At 41.2% G+C, this 19,634-nt stretch overlaps 7 non-coding genes across 7 annotated transcripts; 4 read left to right on the top strand and 3 right to left on the bottom strand.

Moving 5' to 3' along the window:
* Positions 1-58: 58 nt before the first annotated feature.
* trnad-auc (transfer RNA aspartic acid (anticodon AUC)) lies at positions 59-130 on the bottom strand. Its single transcript has one exon. It is a non-coding gene; the product is annotated as a tRNA-Asp (tRNA).
* Positions 131-671: 541 nt separating this feature from the next.
* trnan-guu (transfer RNA asparagine (anticodon GUU)) lies at positions 672-745 on the top strand. The gene has a single exon. It is a non-coding gene; the product is annotated as a tRNA-Asn (tRNA).
* Positions 746-3,256: 2,511 nt separating this feature from the next.
* trnan-guu (transfer RNA asparagine (anticodon GUU)) lies at positions 3,257-3,330 on the bottom strand. Its single transcript has one exon. It is a non-coding gene; the product is annotated as a tRNA-Asn (tRNA).
* Positions 3,331-3,441: 111 nt separating this feature from the next.
* Positions 3,442-3,514, top strand: trnak-cuu (transfer RNA lysine (anticodon CUU)). The gene has a single exon. It is a non-coding gene; the product is annotated as a tRNA-Lys (tRNA).
* A 6,413-nt stretch (positions 3,515-9,927) lies between these two features.
* On the top strand, positions 9,928-10,000 carry trnak-cuu (transfer RNA lysine (anticodon CUU)). Its single transcript has one exon. It is a non-coding gene; the product is annotated as a tRNA-Lys (tRNA).
* Positions 10,001-11,064: 1,064 nt separating this feature from the next.
* Positions 11,065-11,137, top strand: trnak-cuu (transfer RNA lysine (anticodon CUU)). The gene has a single exon. It is a non-coding gene; the product is annotated as a tRNA-Lys (tRNA).
* Positions 11,138-11,502: 365 nt separating this feature from the next.
* trnak-cuu (transfer RNA lysine (anticodon CUU)) lies at positions 11,503-11,575 on the bottom strand. The gene has a single exon. It is a non-coding gene; the product is annotated as a tRNA-Lys (tRNA).
* Between the last annotated feature and the right edge of the window lie 8,059 nt (positions 11,576-19,634).

The following is a 19,634-nucleotide window of genomic DNA, read 5'->3' as shown; positions in this document are numbered from 1 at the left end:
GAGGCTAATCTCACCAGACCAGGCTAGCCAGAAGTATAAGGGGAAAAAAAAGATTATTCTCCCCGTCGGGGAATTGAACCCCGGTCTCCCGCGTGATAGGCGGGGATACTGACCACTATACTAACGAGGACTGGTTGTAGAGTGAAGGTTTACCTTTAAAAAAATATATATTTTGAGTATGCTTTGTGGAGAATATCCACCTCAAACAGACCGTTTAAAAAAATGCTTGGTATTTCCTCATAGAGTATGATGTCATACTCTTGAGGAGGATTAGCTGGCCAAGCAGCGGTCTACTTGCATTATTTTTTTTTATGACCGATATCAATGACAAAAACATTTTTGCAGGTAACATTAGAAAAATATAAGATTAAGTAAATATTTACAACCTGTTGTGCCGAAAAAGTAACACCACCAGTCATTATATAAGATAATGCTAACAAATGTCGCTACATAGTGCTTATACTAAGTGAAAACAAACGTTGACATTTTTTCAATAATTTTCCGCAGCATAGAATGAACATACCTTTCAAATGATGTGCATGTTATTTCATAGTTTTGACAAGTGTAATTCATGTTTAACATTTTGATTGTTTATAAGTGGGCCGGAAGGAGGAATACCGTCTTTGTATTTTACAGAATATAAACCCTTATCCTTTTCTATACAACACCGTGTCTCTGTGGCGCAATCGGCTAGCGCGTTAGACTGTTAATCTAAAGGTTGGTGGTTCGAGCCCACCCAGGGACGGATTCTTTTGATTTTTAGCAAATGCTACAGCATAAGTGGTACCTAGTTAGTGAATTAGTAAACCATAATACCATGTTTTTTCCCCCTTCCAAAACAATATTTGAAACTCACGCTGCACTGCACAGATTTACACTGTGAGATACAGGCAAGAGAGCACAACACAGCGACAAACAAAAGACAACATTGAAGAAAGCCGGAGAAAAATTGCATTTCCTGGGGGAGGGGAGGGGAGGATTGCTAGCAGTTTCTCCTCCATGTGCAACAGGCTACATACAGCCCTCTGATACTCAGTACAACCACATTTTGTTTACTCTTTAAGAAAAATTAAAATTGGGGTGGCTACTGGCTACATCAAGGAAAACTAAACTTGCCGAATTTACTGTTGAAAATTATGATATTTTTTGCAATATATTTACAATGAATCTTACAACAGTGTGAGAACATTCCGACAATCTCAGGAGAGGTTCATTCTGAGGATCAATTCCTGACATCAATTCCTGTTACAGACCTATATCCATCCTGCCCTGCCTATCTAAGGTCTTCGAAAGCCAAGTCAACAAACAGGTCACTGACCATTTCGAATCCCACCGTACCTTCTCCGCTGTGCAATCTGGTTTCCGAGCCGGTCACGGGTGCACCTCAGCCACACTCAAGGTACTAAACGATATCATAACCGCCATCGATAAAAGACAGTACTGTGCAGCCATCTTCATCGACCTTTCCAAGGCTTTCGACTCTGTCAATCACCATATTCTTATCGGCAGACTCAGTAGCCTCGGTTTTTCGGATGACTGCCTTGCCTGGTTCACCAATTACTTTGCAGACAGAGTTCAGTGTGTCAAATCGGAGGGCATGCTGTCCGGTCCTCTGGCAGTCTCTATGGGGTTGCCACAGGGTTCAATTCTCGGGCCGACTCTTTTCTCTGTATATATCAATGATGTTGCTCTTGCTGCGGGTGATTCCCTGATCCACCTCTACGCAGACGACACCATTCTATATACTTCCGGCCTGTCCTTGGACACTGTGCTATCTAACCCCAAATTGAGCTTCAATGCCATACAACACTCCTTCCGTGGCCTCCAACTGCGCTTAAACGCTAGTAAAACCAAATGCATGCTTTTCAACCGATCGCTGCCTGCACCCGCATGCCCGACTAGCATCACCACCCTGGATGGTTCCGACCTTGAATATGTGGACATCTATAAGTACCTAGCTGTCTGGCTAGACTGTAAACTCTCCTTCCAGACTCATATCAAACATCTCCAATCGAAAATCAAATCAAGAGTCGGCTTTCTGTTCCGCAACAAAGCCTCCTTCACTCACGCCGCCAAACTTACCCTAGTAAAACTGACTATCCTACCGATCCTCGACTTCGGCGATGTCATCTACAAAATTGCTTCCAACACTCTACTCAGCAAACTGGATGCAGTTTATCACAGTGCCATCTGTTTTGTCACTAAAGCACCTTATACCACCCATCACTGCGACTTGTATGCTCTAGTCGGCTGGCCCTCGCTACATATTCGTCGCCAGACCCACTGGCTCCAGGTCATCTACAAGTCCATGCTAGGTAAAGCTCCGCCTTATCTCAGTTCACTGGTCACAATGGCAACACCCATCCGTAGCACGCGCTCCAGCAGGTGTATCTCACTGATCATCCCTAAAGCCAACACCTCATTTGGCCGCCTTTCGTTCCAATACTCTGCTGCCTGTGACTGGAACGAATTGCAAAAATCCCTGAAGTTGGAGACTTTTATCTCCCTCACCAACTTCAAACATCTGCTATCTGAGCAGCTAACCGATCGCTGCAGCTGTACATAATCTATTGGTAAATAGCCCACCCATTTTCACCTACCGCATCCCCACAGTTTTTATTTATTTACTTTTCTGCTCTTTTCACACCAATATCTCTACCTGTACATGATCATTTATCAATCCAGTGTTAATCTGCAATATTGTAATTATTCGCCTACCTCCTCATGCCTTTTGCACACATTGTATATAGACTCCCCTTTTTTTCCTACTGTGTTATTGACTTGTTAATTGTTTACTCCATGTGTAACTCTGTGTTGTCTGTTCACACTGCTATGCTTTATCTTGGCCAGGTCGCAGTTGTAAATGAGAACTTGTTCTCAACTAGCCTACCTGGTTAAATAAAGGTGAAAAAAAAAACAAACAAAAAAAAACATGACCATCTGATCATTAATCACCCCAGTGTTAATCTGCAAAATTGTAATTATTCGCCTACCTCCTCATGCCTTTTGCACACAATGTATATCGACTCCCTTTTTTTTCTACTGTGTTATTGACTTGTTAATTGTTTTACTCCATGTGTAACTCTGTGTTGCTGTCTGTTCACACTGCTATGCTTTATCTTGGCCAGGTCGCAGTTGCAAATGAGAACTTGTTCTCAACTAGCTTACCTGGTTAAATAAAGGTGAAATAAAAAAATAAATAAAAAAAAACATCAAAACAACTGTTATATGAATCCACCGCAAAAATCAAAATTACCGTCCCTGGGTGGGCTCGAACCACCAACCTTTAGATTAACAGTCTAACGCGCTAGCCGATTGCGCCACAGAGACAAGGTTGCTATCCGTGTCAAAGTCAAAGCATTTTGTTTCTGAAGTGGCATATGAGTGTCACGAGCATAGGGTTTCAGGTTTACAATGGGGGATCTAGGTTATGATCACACAGCCCGGCTAGCTCAGTCGGTAGAGCATGAGACTCTTAATCTCAGGGTCGTGGGTTCGAGCCCCACGTTGGGCGCTCACTTTTGAATAGTAAGTGATTTCACAACCTCCATGCCATCAACATGTTCACACTTTAATAAACTGAAAATATACTATTTATTAATTTGGTAATACTATTATATTTATATTTTATTAGTAGAGTTTCTCTAACTTCAAAACGTCCAAATTATTTAAATGAAACCAACAAAACTATTTTAATTTGATGTTTTATTCAAAATTAAATAAATCAAATCAAATACTGAACACTGAGATTAGTGCAACAATGGTTTGGTGATCGGTAGTAGGGGCAGAGATACTTTTGAGGAGATGGGAAACTCCATTGGAATCGAATTAAGGCCATTATGTACGCTGCACACACGTCGTCAATGGGCCGTGCCGTGCATTCTGGGTGATTTTGGGACAAGGAGCATTCTCCTTCAAGGAGTGAATGGGAGTAAATTGGGCGCTTGCACAAAAACACAAAATTAGTGTAACAGTACTCTTCTTGCGTTGTGTACAATCAGTCATCAACACGGAACTCCAATATGTAGCACCAGTCATGTAGCTTTATTCTGTTAGGAACGGCACAAAATTGCACGTCATGCAATTTGGGGGGTCAACAGTAGCCTGACAGCTAATGACCACTTCGTTGGAGTCAGAGGATTTGTCAAAGGGGTGGCTGGACCAGCGAAACACATCTTGCACTCTGTCTGTGCGCACAGCGTCCGCTTTAGCTAGTAAGGTCTCGTACGGGACCTTTGTCAGGCGATGGAGTGCACTAGGTCGTACGAAGGGCTCTCTGCTCAAAGCATCTGCAACAACATTTATTTTTCCAGGGATGTACTTGATGTCAAACTCGTATGGTGCCAGCTTGGCGACCCATCTCTGTTCACAAGCATCAAGCTTTGCTTTGGTCAGAATGTATGTCAAGGGATTATTATCCGTCCATACCGTGAACTGCTGTCCCCGTAGCCAGTGGTGGAACTTGTCACAGATAGCCCATTTCATGGCAAAGAACTCGAGCCTGTGCGCAGGATACCTCGACTGTGCATAACTGAGGGACTTGCTCGCGAAGGCTATAGGTCTCGCTGTAGCTCCCGGTTCCTGCACCTGAGATAGCACAGCACCTAAGCCATTGCTGGATGCATCCACCGAGAGTAGAAAGGGTTTTTCGAAGTTGGGGTGGGCCAACAAAAACTGGTCCAGTAAGGCTTGCTTTAGCTGGAATAAGGCCTGTCTGCATTCTGTTGTCCAGTCGGCAGCCGTCAACTTCCTGACAGGTGAGCTTCGCTTATTTTTCCAGCGTGGAGCCTTGTGTCCAGTAGTCAATCCAAAGAGAGGCTTTGCGATGGTCGAGCAACCTTCAATGAACTGTTGATAATACACCACCATCCCAATGAATGAACTCAATATCTTCTGAGATGGAATCCTTGTTGTCATCCGAAAGATGTCAGTGCCATCTTTCATCGGATCAGCTTCTGTTACTCCTGTAATGGCCCTCACCTTCTCAGGGTCTGTAGCGACACCATCCGCACTAATGATATGCCCCAGAAACTTCACAGACCTCTGCAGAAAGTTACACTTTTTTGGCGACAACTTCAGGTTGTGAGCCTTGAGACGCTCAAAAACCATTTCCAGGCGCTGTATAGCCAGATCTTCAGTGGGTGCATAGACCAAGACATCGTCAAGGTAACACAGCAGGCTAAGAAAGTTCTGATCCCCAAAGATGTTTAGCATCATCCTCATAAAGGTTGCAGGACTATTACACAACCCCTGTGGCATTCGATTGTATTCATGCAATCCAAATGGCGACGTAAAGGCTGTGAATCTCCGGTCATCCTCATGCACTTCCACATTGTAGTAGCCAGAGGTAAGGTCCATTGTCGAGAAAAAGGCATTTCCACCTAACGCAGCCAGCGCGTCAGCCTGGTGAGGGAGTGGGTGGGCGTCTTTGATGGTGGGAGCATTGAGCAAACAAAAATCAGTACAGAGTCTCAGGTCTCCAGACTTCTTCCATACAAGGACAAGGGGAGAGGTGAACTCACTACTAGACTTCCTTATGATATCACGTTCTTCCATCTCATTCAATGCTTGTTTGAGCTTCTCATAATTATTTGGTGAAAGGCGTCGGTAGGGCATCCGAAAGGGTTTCTCATCACTCAGTTGAATGTGGTGAAGACATCCGGAAGCTTTTCCACAATCCAACTTGTGCCTGGAAAAAAATAGACTGGTACTCAGCTATGAGCTGGATGAGTTTCTTCTTACTAGCAGGAGACGCTTGACAGGAGGAGACATCAATATCAGTCAAACCTAAGTCACGTAAGACCTCAGGATCGCTTGAACTGTCAGGTCCGTCAGTATCGTGAAGTTGGCTGGAACCGTCAGTCAGTGTCAAGTCATCTTGGCAGTCCGTGAGTATATCAGCCGTTCTCTGCACTTGCTGCTGTAAAGCTGCTGATGAATCATCATTCACACACGAACAGTCAAAGTCCTCTAGAGCCATGCAAGGAAAGACATCGGCTAGAGTGGCGTTTCGTCTCAATGTCACTGTCTTCTGAGAAGGGTTTATCACTCTAACAGGGAGCCATCCATCCCCCCGCAATAGAGCTACTGTCCTCCTTACCAGTATTGACATTGGTGTTGACCTTGAACTGCTGGGCTCAATGACAACAGCACTGCCAGCTGATAGGTTGAGTGTTTCGTAGTCTGCCCCAGACGTGCTCCTGCATAGGCTCTAGAGTCACAGACCCTTTTAGTCTCACAGTTCCAACTTTGTCAGGTACTTCACTGTCTCTCCATCTCTCCACATTAGCCATCATATCGATTAGCTTGCTCTCCTCACCCCCGTCACACACAGGAGTATAAACCCTCTTCCAGAGATCTCCATCCGTCTTCAGGTGGCGAATCAAGTGCTTTAGGAGATTGCTGCCCAAGATGAGGTCATCACTCTGGCCTTCAACCACCAGTGTAGGCACAGCAACTCTACATCCGTACACCTCCATCTCCAGCTCACATACTCCCAAAGGCCTCGTCTTCAACCCACCACAACCAACCAAGACTACTACTGTAGGACTCAATGATGGACTTTTCAACACTCCTGCATACAACAGTTCAGGTAAGACCCTAGAGCTCAAGGTACAAGCCATGGATCCACTGTCAAGCATAGCTCTCACTTCTACTTCCCCTCCTATTAACACCTTAGCATAGAATAAATCATCATACGGGGAAAGTCTCTGTGTGTTCTGCATTATGATACTCTTCTCAGTCTCCATTTCGTCACAAACACTTTTATATACAGACTCCAAATCAACAGCTCTCACTGATGGGGACTCTACAAAAGGCCCAACACTCTCCCCTTCTACATGCAGGCCTACTAGTTTTCCCGGAAGCTGAGCAGTGATTACTGTAGGGACTCCACCAGCTGTGCTCAGAGCTGCGGCCTTGGGGCACTGAGAGCGTGCGTGGCCAGCTACATGACAAAGAAAGCAGAGGTGATTGGCCCTGCAGTGAAAGTAAGTATCATGTCCAGCATCCCCGCACACGTTACATGGCCCATTAGACTTCACTTTGCTCCTATTCCCTTTTTGGAACTTATGGTCAGACTGTTGTGGCCTCTGCTCCAGCACTACAAGGATACGTTCCATCGGCTCAGCTGAGCCCTGAATAGTCTGGGCTGGGTAAGGCAACGTATTGGGTACTTCCATGTGGGTTCTCACAGCAGGCATGGTGATCGGCATGACAGCACCAACTTCCTGCTTCATTGTTGCGATGGCTGGGGTCAACTTAGATAAGTGAGAGTACCTCCGCTCCCTCCTGTATTCATCCAGCCTCTCATGAACATCTGCAGCGGTCCACTGCTGTAATGGCTTGCACTTAAAGATAAGCGACAGTTCAGCATTAGGGCAATGTCTGATAAACATGACTGTGAGCTCACGAGATGGGCCTATATTCAAATGGTTGTTCATCAGTCAGAGGTAATGTGGCATAAAAGTCAGCAAGGGGCATGCTTGAAAAAACAGTGCCACTAAAATGTTGTTTCAGTATGTCAAAGATGGGACTCGGGCCTTTAGATAAATCAATGGAGGGATTGCTGCGTATGCCAACTTTAACAACATCGCGGGCCCTTCCCATAAGCCTGCCCATAACCTCAACTGCTTGGTCCATCACAGACAGGAATGACAGGAAACCCCTAACTCTCCCAGCACCTTCCATTTTAACAATGGGAAATCAACACCCTAATAAAAATGTATATAGCAAAACATATATATATATATATATATATTTGTTTTTAACCTCATGTCAAAATCTAACCTATATCTATTACACTGGTAAAACTCACCCTACTTATATCAGATTGTGACGACCCTCCCACTCTGTCTGCCGTATTCTGTCTTTGTTCTTGTTTCCTTATTAGGATGCCGGTGGGCGGAGTTGGGGAGGGTCGTCAGCTCCATGGGAAACACCTGGGCCAGGTGTGTCCCAGGATAAATAGACCTCTTCTACATTCATGGAGGAGACTCTCTCCATGCAGACACCATTGTAGATTATGTGGTGGTTCTTGGTGGCCTTTTGTTTGTTTGCATTGGCACCTTTCAACACCCTGCATTATCACATTCATGCATGCAAAACACTCACTTACACTACTGATTACTGATTACACACACCATTGTATATTTTCCTTAGTTGCTTTGGTTAATAAATATATATTTTGTTACTCCTTATCTCCACGTTGTCTCCCTTTGTTACGGGCTTTGAGCCGGTTCGTGACAAGATATACATCAGAATTGCAAATAAACAAGTAACACAAAAGTTATCCTTTATCTGTGAAGAGCCTCAGCCAGAGAAATCATCAATTGCGATAATAAAACGTTCTTGTGGCCCCATCTTGTGGCGAAATGCGATATCGCCATATGAACTGCACCAGCAACGTCTTATCTGATTCTTCAACAGCAACCACGGCGGAAGTTCTGAGATGGAAATCCAGCGAAGGATGATCCGATCCAGAAGAACGGTCAAGGAATTCTTTACAACAAAATGCACAACAAATATTCTCCAAAAACCGCTGCATCTTATATGTGATGTTCGAATAATATTTACAAACAATTTGATACAAATTGTACATTTAAATCATCACTTGAGAGTATAAAAATCACTTCTGATGTACAGTGCTTTGCAACCAACAACTTACCTCTGGTTTGGTGCTTGTTCACTGGGTCGATTCTAACTGGAACATCCCCCCTCGTAAGCAAGCAACGCAAACCAGCCAATAAGATGCCCTGTTGAGTAGGTGAAGGCAAGACAAACTCAAACCAAAAACCCATTGGCTTAACAATAAAGTGGCAAGGGGAATCACCAATATAACCCTGTTACACTAGCATGAATTTCGTCAACAAGAAGTACAACATTACAAATATTTTCCTAGATGTGAGATAATGAACGTGTTCTTTGTAATATCGTATAGCTTTGATATCGTAACATTACTACTTTCGAGGAAAATAGGCAGGTTTATCGACTCTTTAAAAAAATATATAATTATAAAAAAAAATATATATATATATATATATTTTTTTTAAATATCAAATCAATACATAAAGCACATGAGGAAACACAAGCATACATATATTACAAATAATAGACAATCGAGCTAGGGGGTACAATATCACATTACAATTACACAAGAACCTTAAGGGACATGCATATACTTACAATTCTAACAGCTTTTTTTGTTAGTAGAGCATTTAACCGTCTTAAAATACAGTTCAATTTCTTTTTGTAGGGTACGAAAATGTGGTTTTCTGTTTGTAAATTTACATTTGTGTATATGAAATTTGGCCAAAAGAATAATGAAATTAATTACATAAAAATGATTCCGCTTATTTCTATTGTATGTCAATATTATAATTGCAAAACAACATGAAGTTAAGGCCACCAAAAGTAGAGAAGACATGATGAGGAATAAAATTCCAGATAGAAGTGGGTCTTCTTAGGAATTGTTTTATCCAATTGATCTTAAAAGTATTATTTAAAGTAGTAAAGGTCTGAGTAGTCAAGTACGTCTAATACTAGTCTGACATTGTTAGAAATATGTCTGTTCCTCATGAAGCCAGACTGTGTTTCATCAATGATTGCATCCAGGACTTCTTTAATTATTTTTGCAAGTAGTGAGGCTAATATCTTATAGTCATTATTAAGAAGACAAATTGGACGCCAGTTATCGATGAGCAGCACTTCTTTTTTTATCGACTCATACCATATGAGAAGGGATTGCGTGACGATTATTTTAGCAACTGCGTGACGCAGCATTACAACGTGAATCTGATTGGTCAACAGTCTGACGGGTTACAAGTTCCTCCATTCATTGCCAATGTTATTCCTATCTCATCCTGTCTTTAATAGCTCTGGTGGGGGATTACAGGTTTACAAAGGGAGGGGCTAAATTATGATCACACAGCCCGGCTAGCTCAGTCGGTAGAGCATGAGACTCTTAATCTCAGGGTCGTGGGTTCGAGCCCCACGTTGGGCGCTCACTTTTGAATATTAGGTGTTTTTATATCAAATTGTATTTGTCAAACTGGAGATGTTTTGTTTGGAGGAATGGTCCAAAATACCTTCATCCGGAATCCAGACACTCATTAGAGGCTCTGGGAAGCGTCTAGAGTCTCCTAAAGTTGATTCAGCTGCAGAATAGGGGCATCACCAGTACAGAGCTTGGTCAGGAATGGCAGCAGGCAGGTGTGAGTGCATCTGCACGCACAGTGAGTCGAAGACCTTTGGAGTATGGCCTGGTGTCAAGAAGGGCAGCAAAGAAGCCACTTCTCTCCAGGAAAAACATCAGGGACAGATATTGATATTCTGCAAAAGGTACAGGGATTGGACTGCTGACACAGACAGCATGTAGGATGCTACATTTTTCACCAGTTGCAAATGTAAGGCCTAATTTAAAAAAAAATACTACTTCTATTAGGAGGTTAAGCCTCATAACTGGCTGAGGTAGGCAATGTTATTTTATATAGGTCTAGGCTCCGAAGAAATAGACTCAAATTAAGCCCTCTTGTTTGTAAAGTCAAATTAAAATGAAGATTATTGTCGAAATGAATGGCCTGACAGGTGTTGGTTTTCTCCATCTGTTGATGTGCAACACCAAACCGATTATATTGATAAGTCACCTTGTCCGAGAGAGATTTACATGGTTATCAAAACGACACGATAGGGTAAGCCTACGCAAAACACAGCCCTTATTTGCAGTGTTTTTAAAATCCACAATGGATCAAATGAATGGTTGAAAAACCATTGGAGCCATTTCCGTGTTTGACCGCTAGGTATTATGGGTATTAAGAGGTGTCCACTGTGGGACTCAGTTACAAATACTATAACATTTACAATATTTGATTAGTTTCAAGTTAGTAGCCTCTAACTTCAAAACATCTAAAATAACGGAGTACAATTAAACCAACTAAAATGAGAAAATTAGTTTAATGTTTTGTTTAAAGTTAAATAAATAAAATACTGAACACTTGTGAGTGCTACAATTAGGAAGGGGTATAAGGTTGAAGGTATACAAAGGGAGGGGCTAGTCCTCCACAAACAGCCCGGCTAGCTCAGTCGGTAGAGCATGAGACTCTTAATCTCAGGGTCGTGGGTTCGAGCCCCACGTTGGGCGCTTACTTTTGAATAGGAAGTGATTTCACAGCCTCCTTGGAAGTAAATGGGAAATCCTTAAACGATGGAATTTAATCCCTATTCTATTTTTTCTGTGTATAATCAATCTCTAATAAGGTGAATTTCTTAAAGTAAATATTATAACACGATTAAAAATACTAACACAAATATTTTTGTAGTATTTATGTTTTATTAGTAGTATTTCTCCAACTTCAAAAACTACTAAAATAATTGAGTAAAATTTAACCAACTATAAAAAATAAAATATTAAAATGTATTTAAAAAAATTGTGAATACAGACGAGTAGTACAATCTTGTCTTTACATCTATGAGCACAGTGAGGTTTAGAGATGCAAAATCAATGTGCGTCCAACGTGGGGCTCGAACCCACGACCCTGAGATTAAGAGTCTCATGCTCTACCGACTGAGCTAGCCGGGCAACTGACACTTAGGAAAGAGCTCGATGTACTGTGTGTTTCTTGAAATTTGGGCTTGGGCTGACCTGGAATGGACTTGGGCTGACCTGGAATGTGCTTGTGCCCTGAGACGAGTCAGTAAGTGAGTGAGCGTCTATCTGGGGAAATGAGAGCAGCTTGTTCTAATACAATCCCTGCAGCAGGCTCAACCAATACCCTGCTCGTTTCTCTACAGACAGAAGAACTAGGCAGTAGTTGTTTAGAGAACGCAGCACTTCACTGTTTGAGTGAAAGAGATGTGCATGCTGGCAGCTACAAATACATTTTTCGGGTTCACGGATAATAAAAAGAAAAACGTGTTATACTTCTATTCGGAAAAAACAACCATAGCTAGCTACAGCTCCTCTCCACAGATAAGGTTAGTTATAAAAATCTAACGTTCATCAGGCAGCTGTATTGTAGCCAACCAGGAGTAGAAAAGCCCATGGGTAAGCCACTACCAGTAGTAGTGTTGTCATACCAGAATTTTGACTTCAATACCGATACCAGGTTTAAAACAATGAAAACAATGGATACACTCTACAAGAAAGCCAAGGAAATGGTTACTGTAGGTATGGGTCATCAAGTTATAGCAGCAATCTACCTCACCAAGCAAAGTGAGAAAAATAAGAGCACCACATTGAAGCTACCTAGTAACACCTGTATGGGTGGTGTTGTCATCATGTTCTCTTCAAGAAATGGCCATATCACAGTCTGCCGATATGGACAGCCCCATCCAATGTCATCCTGACTGATCTTCAGACTCTGCTTGCATATGTAGGAGAAGAAATCCGTACTGCCCTGCCCACTTCAATGTTGCTCCAAGCAGAGGAAACTGCAGTTATGAAATACATCAAAAAAGCGTGACGACTTTTGCCTGAAGCCCATAGACACTGCAGGGTACATGTTGGACCCCAAGTATGCTGGGAAGGGCATCCTGTCTGGTGCAAAGATCAACAAGGCCTATGGTGTCATCACTAAAGTGTCTCGCCACCTTGACCTGGATGAGGGCAAGGGTCTTGGCAGTCTGGCGAAGTACATACATTATACATTATAGGGGGAGTTTTTTTTCTATAGGCTATTACAACAATTAAATATTACATGTAGGTCCTAGAAAATTACAATTAAGTGTTTGAAAAAGTCCTTGAAAGTCCATGAATTTGATTTCCTAATGTCTGTATGAACCCTGAATAGGCTACTTTCTCAGCCCGCAAATGAAAGATAAAATCCCCTGCTATTGAAATGATGCACGCAATAGTCGCTTTCCTGTCACATCTTGATCCATGCCAGTATTTTTTTCTCCATTCGGGCCAGTAGCTTTCAGTTGGCACTGGTCTGGTGTGCCACTGGAAAATGTACCTGAATATTGAGCCCTGCTGTGTGTGGTGTGTGTAGGGCCTGTACTTCTACACTTTGTGTAGCTGTTCCCGATGTTAATGATGGCCTTAATGTTTTTTGGGTACTTGGAAAGGCAATTAAAAGATCCCTAGAAAGTAGCCTATAGCCTACCTGGCAGAATCATGACTATTTGCATTAATCCAGTGGCCGTTTGTTTAGAAAACGCCATCTTGGAATATCTAATTTAGTTGTTTTTCAAAAAAAGAAAAATTAAGTGAGTTTGAGAGGGGAAACCTGAAAACTGGGGGAAATCACAGTGCTTCTCCCCCCTTAGAATCTTTTTTTTGCAGTTATCAAGTATGTTTTTTTTTCAAATTCTGCCCTCTAGATGGCAGTTTGAAATCTGCACTTTATTTTACGTCTATTTTCTTTGCTATCCAAATCAATGTAAAAACACATGGGCATGCTAATTTAAAAGATGGCTTATCATTATTAGCCTGGTTCTGTATGGAATACAGGCACATTATGGGACACAGGCCAGGTCATTATACATTTCTGTATAAAAAAAAATTGTTGAACCAAATCATGTGCTGGTGCCACCAACTGAAAAAGTTGATTAGCACCAGTGCCACCAGCGGAAAAAGTTAGTGTAGAAGCCTGCATCCAAATGTTACATCAAATATATCCCTAAAATAAAGTAAAGATAAATGGCTGGTGCGTTTATTATTTTTTTGTTTTATCTTATTGGTCAGGTATGCCAACCTCACATGTTGCAGTGTGAGTAGACTGGACTTATCTGAGTGCTGATCTCTGTGCATGATAGGCTGGTGAGGTATGTTATGACTGGAGGTTTGTGTCTGCTTTTTTTCACGTGCTTTGATCGTTTTTGTGTAATGAACAGGGCCTATTTCTCTTTTATCAGGATACAAGGATGGAAAACATGTCAGAAACTCAACTCAATCATGGCCAGCTGTCACCCAGCAAATACAAATACACTGCATTGCAAAAAAAGGCACATGACACATGCAATGTTCATTTCTTCCCATGAGAACAGACAGACACAGAGTACTTAACTGATTATTCCTATTTTCAGACTGGAATAAAGCTGGGGTCCTACCTGGTGTCAAACATTAAGCCATCATGAATGGTAGGGCTTTCCTCATCAGTTGAGCTATTCATAATTAAAGGTACAATAAAAATAGCAGGGTAGAGGTGGTATTTATGATATGATAACTAACAACAGTTTATTTTCCTGTAGATTAAGGAAGAACAGCTCTGAGATCCCTAAACAAGAGATGATTATCTGGCTGTAAAGCCTTGAAGATAGGCCTTATTTGGAGCACTGTACCGCCTTTTAACCAAAGTTATTTTGTAGCATATGAAATGTATATCTTGGTCAATAAATCATCTTGATTACTTTGATTTGTACAATTTGTGCTATGGCTGTGCATAAGTGTTATTAAGTGAGTGATTAGTATTTATAACTAATAAAACATGAAAACAACTAATTCTAAAATGTCTAGAAACACCTTAAGTCGGATGTCTCAAGACATTGGTATTTCTATGGACTGTCTTAAAGACGTCTTCATTTTCTAAGACAGGTCGTAAGACCGGTCTCTAAATGCCTCATGACGTCTTCATTTATGTCTTTAGACATCACAGGTAATATCAGGGGAATCTCCAAATCAACCTGGTCCCAGAGCATTTCGTATTATTCTGAACGTAAATCCGAGGCACACCATTTATTATGATATGTTATGTTTCGTATGGTATGTATTCATTTGTCGGTGTCTATCACTCATTTCGTATGACAGGTTACAAATTACTATTCATTTTATATTTTGAGTTTGCAAAACATAGAATGTGTTTCGAATTAGCAAAACGTATGATATTTTATGAATTCTAGCAAGGTGGCCAACGTTAACTAGGCTATGGGTTAGGGTTAAGTTTAGGGGAAGGGTTAGCTAACATGCTAAGCAGTAGCAAAAAAAATAGTAAGTAGTTGTAAAGTTGCTAATTAGCTGAAGTTGTCCTTGATGAGATTTGAACTCGCAACCTTTGGGTTGCTAGACATTCGCGTTATACACCCGACCAAAATACTTTCATTTTTGCCTGAAGTAACCATCGGTCTTATGTACCCAAACCAAAACGTTACATATCATACTACTGTTCGGGATTTACATTTAATATGTTGCGTCCAGTCTATGAGACCAGGCTTTCCCAATAGAAAGTGAAAGTTCTGTACTTTTCTGAACTGAGATAAAGGGCTCACTCGGCCATATAAATGGGTAGAGGCAGCATACCACCATTCAACTTCGACGAAGACTAAGTAGAAGAATAAGCTATATCAGACAGATTATTACATTTACAAAATGGGCGGAATCTACAGTTATTTATACCCAGAGGTAAGTAACCTACATTTGACTATTCATACTATGTTATTTATTCACTAAGATCCTTTCTATTGGCAACTAGTCTGTAATCTGAAATCTATTTAGCAAAATTCTGAGAGAACATCCACAATTTCATAATTTCAAGGTGCCGCAAGCATGAACGTATGCATTCCCCAAACCATAAAATGCTCGACTTACATTTAAATGCATTATTTGTTGTTTTTCAAAAGAGATACATGATCAGGAAATATAAGGGGAATGGGAAATCCTGTATGATTACTTCTCACTTATTAGAGTGAACTAACTTAGTCTGTTTTGCCCCAGTCTTCAGGGGAAATCACAGTTGTCACTCAGACAGAGACCTATCAGGACACAGACAGGTGAGCCTAGAACCTAGAATCTTTCTCTCCTTGGTCAAGTCAATCAAATTAATTTACAAACCCTTTTTACATTAGCAGATATCACAAAGTGCTTTACGGTAACCTGGCCTAAACTCCAAAGTGTAAACACTCCTGTCAATCTTTCACTTTCCCTATAAGTACACTTCCCCTATCCCCACCCAGGTCACCAGAGCAACAAGGTAATAACACAGGGGATTCCCAGCCGTCAGGGAAGAGCCATGTTGGCCCTCAATTAGAGAGCTCAGACAGGGAAGGGAGACTGTCTAAAATGTGTTTACCTCTGTGTGAATGTGTGTGTGTGTGGTGGGGGGGGGTCTATCCTTGTGGGGACCAAAAATTCCCCAAAGTCGTCATTTCCCAATGAGGACAAGGGCTATTATAAGTTTAGGGGTTTATGTTAAGGGTTAGAATTAGGGTTACAGGTTGATGTTAGGGGTTAATGTTGGGGTAAGTGTTCGGTTTAGGGGTGAGGGAAAATAGGATACTGAATGGAAATTAATTTTACATAACGTGTGTGTGTGTGTGTGTAAAAACCCTGGTTTAAGTCTTATCTCTTTTACTATTGCTTTGAAAAGTGAACATCGGTTTCTGTCCACCCAGGTCACCAGAGCAACAAGGTGATAAGACTAACACAGGGAATTTCCTGGGGGAATCACAAAGTGCCTTATGTGTAAGTAGGCTTAACTCTGTATTTGACTGAAACAAAGACCAACTCAAGGAAATTATGTTTACGAGTGTGGGGTTTCCCCCCTAATCAAAGCAGCTGGTTGGGTAAACATTTAGGGGAACTAGTTAAGAGTTTATTGTTTTTATATTACCACCACAATATAAACTTTTTAAAATGATATATTCCGACTTGTTTCTCTTGATCATTAAATATCTGTGTGCTCTTTTTATTAAGGCCAATGACAACATTGAGGATGTGGACAAGTTCAATGTCCTTGTGAGGTGTGCGGGAAAGACCATGGACATAGACATGTTCCCTCTGGAGAGAATAGCAGTTCTGTTGGAAAATGCATGTCAACAGGCAGGAAAGAAATGCAGCACAATGAAGCTTGTTTACAACGGTAGGCTATCTATCCACATGACGCATCCTTATGAGTTAAAGCAGTATGCCAGTTGTTTATTTCATATGGATTGTTGTTTGTTGTTGTTGACCGATGTAGAACAAGGTCATGAGAATCTTACACAGGCTAGGTAATTCGCAGTTAAACACTTAGCTGTAAAAGTATTGTATACTAAGATATGAATGGAAATGGTCTTTCTTTAATAATAAAAAACAGCTTCTAAAACATTGGTTTGATGACTTCTGTTTGCAGGGGAAATGCTGGATGAGAGCAAAACAGTGAAACACTACAAGCTACGAAGAGGAAACTCAGTCAACCTCATTCATGCCTGTTAAAAGTGTCATCATAGCTGCAGAAAGCAGAATATAATATCAATTGGTATCTTTGTGTCAAAACTGAGAAAGGCTATAAGATGCACTACACATAAATGGTATTACATAGTATCATTACATACAATTTTATAAGCTAATCTTTGAGTGCTGGTGCCTTAGCATTACATTGTAAAAAACTATTGAGGCCCTAGACACTAGCATTACATTTTACCATTAGGCCTACCTGCAATTTTGTCCTGTCTATTTGCTTTTAACAATAAAACTGATATTTATCCAGACTTGTGATAATTGTAGGCTACTTATTCTACAAGATCACAATGAATATTCAATTCGTATCATTTTAAGAAGCTAAAACTAATGCAAGAAATCATCAGGATACAACAGCAAACTAGATTAGAATAAAATATTGAGCTAACGTTAATATGCCTACATGGTTCCCTGACAAAAAGGTGTAGTCGTAGACCAGGCTTCAAATGACCGCTAACACAGCGAAACGTTGAAATGTAGCCTACTTCATAATAAGCCAATTTACATCTAAGACCTAGAAGGCCAAATTATATTATTTCTTACTTCAAATAACTTACAAGTTGTGTGAACATCCTCGTGGTTCACGAACTCACGTGTTTACTGAGACATAAAATGTCAAGGGAAAAAAATGTGGGTCCTAGAGGCCATTTTTGTGCGTCATAAGCTTAATTTTCTTTTACCAAAGCACATTAAACACTAATGCAATTATGCTAGAGAATTGTTTGTTTCTAGTTCAAAATGAGTCTATATTTACTTATTTTCTAACTGCTTACAAGCTTACCTCGCCTGGCAGTTTTAAACACTCTTGGCAATATCTCAACCAGCTTCATGAGGTAGTCACCTGGAATGCATTTCAATTAAGAGGTGTGCCATTGTTAAAAGTTAATTTGTGGAATTTATTTTCTTCTAAATGCATTTGTTCCATTCAGTTTTGTTGTGACAAGGAATGGGTGGTATACAGAAGAAAGCCCTATTTGATAAATGACCAAGTCCATATTATGGTAAGAACAGCTCAAATAAGCAAAGCGAAACGACAGTCCATAATTTCTTTAAGACATGAAGGTCAGTCAATACGGAAAATTTCAAGAACTTTGAAAGTTTCTTCAAGTGCAGTCGCAAAAACCATCAAGTGCTATGATGAAACTGGCTCTCATGAGGACCGTCACAGGAAAGAAAGACCCAGAGTTACCTCGGCTGCAGAGGATAAGTTCATTAGAGTTACCAGCCTCAGAAATTGCAGCCCAAATAAATACTTCACAGAATTCAAGTAACAGACACATCTCAACATCAACTGTTCAGAGGAGACTGCATAGATCAGGCCATGTTCGAATTGCTACAAATAACTATTAAAGGACACCACTAAGAAGAAGAGACATGCTTGGGCCAAGAAACATGAGCAATGGACATTAGACTGGTGGTCATCTCTGTCCTTTGGTCTGATGTGTCCAAATTTAAGATTTTTGGTTCCAACTGCCGTGTCTTTGTGAGACGCAGATTTTAGTTTTTTACCTTTAACTAGGCAAGTCAGTTAAGAAAAAAAATCTTATTTTCAATGATGGCCTAGGAACAGTGGGTTAACTGCCTGTTCAGGAGCAGAGCAACAGATTTGTACCTTGTCAGCTCAGGGGTTTGAACTTGCAACCTTTGGTTTGAGGAGGATATGCAACCTTTGGTTGCAAGTCTAGTGCTCTAACCACTAGGTTACCCTGCCAATTAGATAAACAAATGATCTCTGCATGTGTGGTTCCCACCATGATGCATTGAGGAGGATATGTGATGGTGTTGGGTGCTTTACTAGTGACACAGTCTGTGATTTATTTCAAATTCAAGGCACACTTGACCAGCATGGCTACCACAGCATTCTGCAGCGATACGCCCTCTCATCTGGTTTGCGCTAAGTGGGACTATAATTTGATTTTCAACAGTTCAATGACTCAACACACCTCCAGGCTGTGTAAAGGCTATTTGATCAAGAAGGAGAGTGATGGAGTGCTGAATCAGATGACCTGGCCTCCACAATCACCCGACCTCAATCCAATTGAGATGGTTTGGGATGAGTTGGACCGCAGAGTGAAGGAAAAGCAGCCAACAAGTGCTCAGCATATGTGGGAACTCATTCAAGACTGTTGGAAAAACATTCCAGGTGAAGCTGGTTGAGAGAATGCCATGCCATCAAGGCAAAGGGTGGCTACTTTGACAAATATCAATTTATTTTAAGTTTAAAATGTTCTAATTTTACCCCCCATTTCATGGTATCCAATTGGTAGTTACAGTCTTGTATCATCGCTGCAACTCCCGTACGGACTCAGGAGAGGCAAAGGTCGAGAGCCACGCATCCTCCGAAACACAACCAAGCTGCATCGCTTCTTGACACAATGCCACTTAACATGGAAGCCAGCCACACCAATGTGTCGGAGGAAACACCGTACACCTGGCTACCGTGTCAGCATGCATGCTTTCAACATGCAAGTGATTTGTTTCTGAC

Source organism: Oncorhynchus masou, chromosome 27, assembly GCF_036934945.1.
Source record: "Oncorhynchus masou masou isolate Uvic2021 chromosome 27, UVic_Omas_1.1, whole genome shotgun sequence".
Classification (NCBI taxonomy): domain Eukaryota; kingdom Metazoa; phylum Chordata; class Actinopteri; order Salmoniformes; family Salmonidae; genus Oncorhynchus; species Oncorhynchus masou.
This window is presented reverse-complemented; position numbering and strand designations above follow the sequence as displayed.